General features: G+C 38.7%; 1 pseudogene; it reads left to right on the top strand.

Moving 5' to 3' along the window:
- Window positions 1-4450: 4450 nt before the first annotated feature.
- The window catches only part of LOC107283819, a 7318-nt pseudogene continuing 4041 nt past the window's right edge, over window positions 4451-7727 (top strand).

The raw sequence follows: 7727 nt of genomic DNA, 5'->3' as shown, positions 1-7727 counted from the left end.
GTTCTCACCTACATCGTCCATATAGGACGACTCGGGAACTCAACTCCTACCCCGGGCAGCTCACCTATCCCCTTATACCCAGGGGAAAGGTATCAAGCCGTTTGACAGCTGGTGCTGGCTGTCAAACCGGCTTTTACGCGAAACAGGCGGGAGGCAGCAAACAGCTGCGACCGACGAAGTCGCCTGCCACCGGAAGTTCAGAAATTAATTATTATTGATTGTTTTTTAAACATATGAATGCAGACAACACGCTGTTTACTAAGCTCTAAAAGATATTATTGTAAAAATTAATAAAATATATTTTTAAAAAAGAATACAAGAGGAGACAATAAATGGGATCTTTTTTCCTCTCTTTTTCATTATGTTAGACAATGGGGCTCTCTAATTAAGATGAATAGTAGGACATTCAGGATAGATAAAAGGAGGTAACTCTTCACACAGCATTTTGTTAAATTTGAAAACATGCCAAGATTAATTTTTTAAAAATGTATCTTTTAAGATTGGGGCTTATTGTCATTTCAGTTTCAATCATTTTATCATTAGGTTAAATTATAAAAACTGAGGGTATCATTAGCTATACATTACTTCATTATTAGAAAATTTAAAAAAATCAGATATGAAAATATTGAACTTCTGAAAATATAAATGCAGTTGAATTATACTATGAAACTAAACACAAGCAGTTCTCTGTTTTGATGCAGGAAAAGAAATTATAATGTAAGTCCTAAAACAGTTTTTTTTTAACAATTTAAAAATCAAAGAACAAATCCCTGAACCTTCAAAAACTAGAAAATCTCAGTCCTGCCTACAAATATCATGCAACTTGATACATTTTGCAACTTTGCCCCTAAAATGTTATATTTTCTGGCTATGGAAATGTTGCCTACTCTTGTCTTAAATCTTCATTCTTCATGACAGGAAGTTGCTTTGCTATAAAGTTAAAATACTGATCTGATCATCTTGAGAGAAAACCAAGATACAAATCAATGTATTGTTTAACAGCTAGTACAGCCTGGATGGAAAGAATATGAACTAGGTCAAGAAAAACAAAACAAACGATTTTATATCGTTTGGTCCTCAGACTGATTAGATATGGTACTGGAATTAAAACAGTTGTGTACCATACAGATGTGTTGTCAACACAATACTTGGAAATTCCTTTAGAAGTCTATGAATAATAAATTTCAATCTATGAATTTTTCAATTACTTTGTCTTATCTCTTTACCTACCACTTCCTGAGATCTTTCTCTTGGACCCAGTATAACTAGGACTACCAGATCCGGGCTGCAAAAATCCATCTATCCACTGAATGACAGCAATAAATGCAGGAAATACTTGTTCCTTGCTATTATCTGGATATCTGCAGCCCAGATCTTGCACTGGTCTAATGCATGTGACAAAGAAATAAATTTCTTCCTGAATATGTGGTTGGATAGCCTCTTGGTGTTTTTTGTTATAGAAAAATGGAGAAATGAAACTTGAGGTACTCTTGCCAAGAGTGAGCAATATTAAGGGGCTCTGGTTTTGGATGACTGCCCCTCCTATCTGTCATAGCAGAAGTCCTTTTCTTGATTATGAATCTCACTTTGAATTTCTAAATATAGTGAAGCTACTAATGTCCAGTTTGATTTTCAGGTCCCTATATTATAATAACAGCTCAAAGGGAAAATATATTATGAGATTATAAAGCAGAAAGCAAAGTTGACTTTTTAAAATAACCCACGTTGTCTGCTTTATGGTCTGATACATTTGGCATGGACAGTTCCTAACACTAGCTATTTAGGACAGTGGGTTTGTCCTCATCTTTCTGAGTTCAGCTGTATATTTAGTCTCTGAATGTTTTTTTTAAAACAATAGAACTCCTTCAAAATGGGATGATAGCTAAAACTAACATTTATTTTTGTATATTAAAGCATTCCAATTTCAGTTTGTTTTAACATGTATACCGTCAAGCAATGTTTTTTCAAGCTCTAAAAATGAAGAATTAGGGCAATTTGTTAATGTCTGCATAACAAGACATAAATAAGGAACAATGCAGCTTCAGAAATAGTAGAGGGCCTGTTTTTTGTAATATTTTATATTCATATATGTCTAAACAAACATTTTTATCTATAAGTTTCATTTTCTCATGCTCACTTTAAAAGCTATCTGAAAAGGATTATATTAGTATGAGGCTTGAAGCACTTCCTGCAAATCATTTTGAAAGATAAAGAGTCCTGATTTTTTTATATATGTGTATAAATTTCAAGGTATACTTATATCCAAGGTTTGGGTTGTTGGCCAGGCAAGTTCTAGGAGTTGTATTTCCAGCACATCTGAAAACACCAGCTTAAGTAAGAGTAGTTTAGGTATTAACTCAGTTCTCAGACTTTCTTTTATACAGATTAGAAGCAATATTGCATTCATTTTTCATGTTTATCCATTTCATGCTGAAGTGCTAAAGACAAAATGGAATGGTGAGCTTGATATCATGATTCCACTTTCCCAGAGTCCTGAAGTTTGGAACAGATGAAGCATAATCTCAGTGTATTAAGACTCATTTGTCTGTGAGATGGATGGCATATAAATATAACCAAATAAATAAATAAATAAATATCAAAATGGAACCAATTAAAACCCAGCTAACCTTCACCCCACTGAGTTGTTGGGTATAATTAGCAAGATGTATTCTGAACACCTCCATGGAAAATGTCTAGATTGGATAGTGAAGGATGCCATCTCGATAGGAACAAGCCAGATCTAGGAAAGGTCATTTGAAATTTGATTAGGGCTTCACCATTCACTAGAAAAAAATATAAATCACCCATGAATGGTCCATTAAGTGGCCTTTATTGACCTAAAGGCAGCCTTTAATTCAATCCCTGGAGTCAGGCTCTGGGAGGAATTGGCTGGCTCTTTCTTTGATTGATGCTGCAGTTTCTTTTCATGAAATCACATGAAAAAACAGTACAATGAGTCTCCGATATGAAGCTTGTCACCTATAATTTATGTTCAAATATTAAGTGATAGACCTATTTTCATCCTTCTATATGCTGACAGTGCTGCAATCTTTTCTTTAATATGTGGGCCTGAAATGGAGCCTTTGTGCCCTGGCCCAATATTGCAGTGAGGAGCAGCTAGCTATTAACTAAAATATCATTAAAGTAGTTATTGTTATGTATTGATATCAAGACATAATGTGTTTTAATTTAAACGTGTCTCCAACTATTTTGGAGGGAAAAGTTAAGTTTAAGTTTGAGCGGGAAAATATTGTTTGATTTGATTGGTCACCACTTAGAGGCGGCAAGTATAAATAGCTGTTATTCTGTCGGTTAAGCCAGTTCTGTTTCTGCTGTAATAAATCGTGTTGTATTAAACCAGTCTGGTTAATGCCTCCAAAAACCCACTACACAATAGTGGTGACGAAGGTGGGATCTTGCTGAAGGAGAGAGATGATGCCTTCTAGAGTTGAAGTCACTGGGTGTTAGACCAAGCACCAGAGCCCTGGTGGGGACCACGTCCCCACCCTGCCTGCCAGTAAGCCACACTGAAGGCACAGCATCCTGAGGGATCCGTCCCCAGGATCTAGGCAGTTCATTTCCTATTGCAGCAAGAGAGGCAGAGTCCAAGACCTCACCGAACGATTACCATGGCCAAGCTTGGCAGACTAAATGAGTTCGATGTCTCCCATCCAGAACAATGGAGCTCTTACATCTCCAGGGTGGACAACTACTTGCGGGCCAACCAGGTTAGAGAAGATGGCTTGAAAGTGGCTACTCTGCTCTGCGCATGTGGACAGGCTATGTTCGACATTGCTGAGAATCTGGTAGCACCAGCAAGCATCGAATCAGTAACCTATGTAGACTTAAAGAGGAGGCTAAAAGAGCACTTTGAGCCAAAGCTGTCCATAATCGCTTGGCATCACGCGTTCGAACAATGGAAGCAAAAGTCAGGAGAATCAGTAGCTGATTTCGTGGCAGCACTTCGTCAAGCTTCACGCTATTGTGAGTTCCCTGATTTGGAAGATTGTCTAAGAGACAGACTCGTGTGTGGACTGTTGAAAAGAGAGTTGTAGCAGCGCCTATTTGCCAAGGAGAATCTGACATTCCAAGATGCTCTGAAGGAAGTTATGGCAGATGAGGCTGCCGGCGGAGCAGTGAAGGCTCTCTGGCTTCAGAAAACACACTCCAGCCCCACAGCAATACATCAGGAGACCATTGAGAGACTGAGTGAACCAGAAAAAGTCGATGAGATTGACCGACTCCAAAAAGAGCCATTTAGACTGCATTGTGCAACAAAACAATCAATCCTTCCTCTGAACTGCGCTAGCTGCGGAGGACAACATAAAAGAACTGAGTGCAGGTTTCGCACAGCATTGTGCTGTGCCTGTGGGAAGCAAGGCCACATCGCCAGGGTCTGTAGAGGTCGCCAGAAAGAAGCTAGCCCTGCAGACATACCTCAGAAAGGTAGATGGGTCCTGGGACAGAACAGGGTTGGATATTGCTCAGGGAGGAGAAGTATTCAGTGGACAGAGCCCAACGCCCCCTCAAAGAGAAGTTAAGACTTCAAGTTAAACTTGAACTCCCATGTTCTATGGAGATAGACACAGGGTCAGCTCTATTAATCATTTCATACAAGACTTTTGATTATATTTGTAGACAAGGCAAGAGGCGAGTTCAACTCAAACCGTCAAGCCTTATCCTGACTGATTTTCAACATTGTCGTGTGTCTGTTAGGGGTGAAGCCACTGTAAGGGTCAAATTCAAAGAGTTTGAGAGTCCCCTCAGTGTGGTAGTCATCGATGGACAGCGCACCAGTCTCAGCGGATTAGACTGGTTTGAAGCCCTGGGCATCCATGTAACGGGCATCTATAGCACACAAGCAGCTGACCTGGCAGCAGTATGCCAAGAGTATGCTGATGTGTTCAGTTCTGACATAGGAAAATACAGAGAGGCGCCCATTTCCCTAAATCTTGACCCGACAGTCATTCCAATGAGAATTAAACCACGCAGAGTGCCCTTCACGTTAAAACTGAAAATTGATGCGGAGCTGGACAAACTAGTACAACAGGGAGTGCTCCAACCCATGGACAGTAGCCTGTGGGAGACTCCCATAGTGACCCGAGTGAAGCCTAATGGGGACGTCCGCATCTGTGCAGACTACAAGTGCACAATCAACAAGGCACTTCAGCAACACACTTATCCAGTTCCAGTGGTAAGCCACATTCTAGCCTCGCTCCAAGGAGGCCACCTGTTTGCCAAGCTAGACCTTGCACAAGCATACCAACAGCTGCCAGTTGATGCTGCCACTGCAGAAGTGCAAACCACAGAGGGGCATTCTGAGTACGCTGCCTGCAGTTTGGGGTAAGTGTAGCCCCCGGTTTGTTCCAAAGTGTTATGGAACGGACACTGAAAAATATACCTGGTGTCTGCCCCTATTTTGATGACGTCCTGATTGCAGGAGAATCAGCGGCAGTCCTAGCTGAATGTTTCAGGGCAGTGCTTCAAAGGTTTCATGAGGCGGGGTTAAAGTTAAAAAGGGACAAGTGTCAAATTGGCATGGACTCTACTGAGTTCCTGGAATTACAGATAGATGCTGCTGGGATCCATCCGTCTGATGCTAAGCTCGAAGCCATTCAACTAGCCCCCTGACCTAAATCTAAGGGGGAGCTGCAGGCATTCTTAGGCCTATTAAACTTTTACCACTCATTTTTGCCACACAAAGCAGCATTGGCAGAGCCACTCCACCATCTGCTAGACAAAAAAAATACCTTGGGTGTGGACAAACAACCACAAAAAGACATTCAAAGCAGTCAAATCGCTGCTATCTTCGAGCTCCGTGTTAGCTCACTTTAACGAGAAACTGCCAGTGACATTAGCCTGTGATGCCTCACCTTATGGCATTGGAGCAGTGTTAAGCCATCAAATGCAAGATGGTCATGAAGCTCCTATTGTTTACTACTCTAGGACATTATCACCAGGCTGAGAGGAACTATGCTCAAATTGACAAAGAAGCTCTCGCTATTGTCGCAGGAATTAATAAGTTCCATGACTTCTTTTTTTTTTTAATTGAAATTTTTTAAAAGTTTTACAATATAACTCCCCTCCTCCCCAAAACCCACCCTTCCCCCCTCCCTCCCCCCCGACTTCCCAGAGCCAATCACAGGGTTAACAATACAATAAATATACTCTATCTTAGATTATATCACTATTAAATTAACAATTCTATAACCTCCTTTAGCTCTCTTCTGAACAAACATATTAAACATTATTGTTACTAATTAAAAAGAAATAAACTACATTAACAATCTAAAGTTTACTCAAAAACCAAATGAAACTTTTTAGTTCCATATTTATTCTCAATATAATCTATCCATCTTCTCCAAACCAAAATATATCTTTCTTGTGAATAATCCTTCATGTAGGCTGAAATCTTAGCCATTTCTGCTAAATTTGAAACTTTAAATGCCCAATCTTCTATAGCGGGCAAGCATTCCGTTTTCCAGCATTGAGCTACTAATAATCTTGCAGCAGTTATCAAATTCAGCATCAAATCCATTTCTTTTTTATCCAAATTTTCCATAATGCCCAACAAAAATAACTGTGGCTTAAACTTTATCTTTTTCTTAAAAATATTTTGAATATTCCACCATATCTTTATCCAAAATGCTTTAACCGCCATACAAGTCCACCACATATGAAAATAAGTTGCATCTAGATTTCCACATCTCCAACACTTGGGTTGTAAGTTAGGATACATACGGGACAATTTTTGAGGATCTAAATGCCACCTATAAAACATTTTGTAAAAATTTTCTCTTAAATTCTGAGCTTGAGTGAATTTTACATTCCTAATCCAAATTGTCTCCCATGTTTCCAATAGGATCGGTTCGTGTATATTTTGAGCCCATTTTATCATACAATCCTTCACCAATTCTGTTTCCGAATCCAATTCAACCAATACACCATAAATTCTTTTTATATGAGCTTGAGATTGATCTCTAATCTGTTTAATCAAATTTACATCCTGTACTGTAGTACCAACTTTTTGATCCAAACGCCACCTCATAGACAATTGAGTATAATAAAACCATGAATATTCAATGTTTTCTTGTTTCAGATCTCCCAAAGATTTAAGTTGCCAATCTCATCCTACCGGCAAAAGTAATTCTTTATATGAAACTTTATCCAATTTAACTCCCTTAGATATCCCCTGTATTATCTGTCCTGGACTTGCCCAAATCGGAATCTTGTAATTTAATCTATAATAATATTTCTTCCAAACTCGAAGTAAAGCACTTCTCAAAATATGAGCCTTAAAATTTCTATCTACTTTTTTTATCATAAATTAAATATGCCTGCCAACCAAATAGCAAGTCCCATCCTTCAAGAGAAAGTATGTTTCTATTTATCAAGTTTAGCCAATCACTAATCCATGTCAAAACCACCGCATCATAGTATAGTTTTAAGTTAGGGACTTTAAGTCCTCCTCGTTCTCTTATATCCTGCATAATCTTAAACCTAACTCTTGGTTTCTTGCCCGCCCAGGTAAATTTGTTGATACCCTTTTGCCATCCCTCCAAATTAGCATCTTTTTTTAAAATAGGAATCATTTGAAACAAGAAAAGAAATTTAGGAAGAACATTCATTTTTACAGCTGAAATTCTTCCCAACAGAGATAATTGCAATTTTTTCCAATCATTTAAATCCTTTTGTACCTTAGCCCATAAGGCTTCATAATTATTCTT

Source organism: Protobothrops mucrosquamatus, unplaced genomic scaffold (genome assembly GCF_001527695.2).
Source record: "Protobothrops mucrosquamatus isolate PMUCROS unplaced genomic scaffold, P.Mucros_1.0 scaffold49, whole genome shotgun sequence".
NCBI classification, from domain to species: Eukaryota; Metazoa; Chordata; class Lepidosauria; order Squamata; family Viperidae; genus Protobothrops; species Protobothrops mucrosquamatus.
The sequence above is the reverse complement of the archived record's forward strand: the minus strand, read 5'-3'. Positions and strand labels throughout refer to the sequence as shown.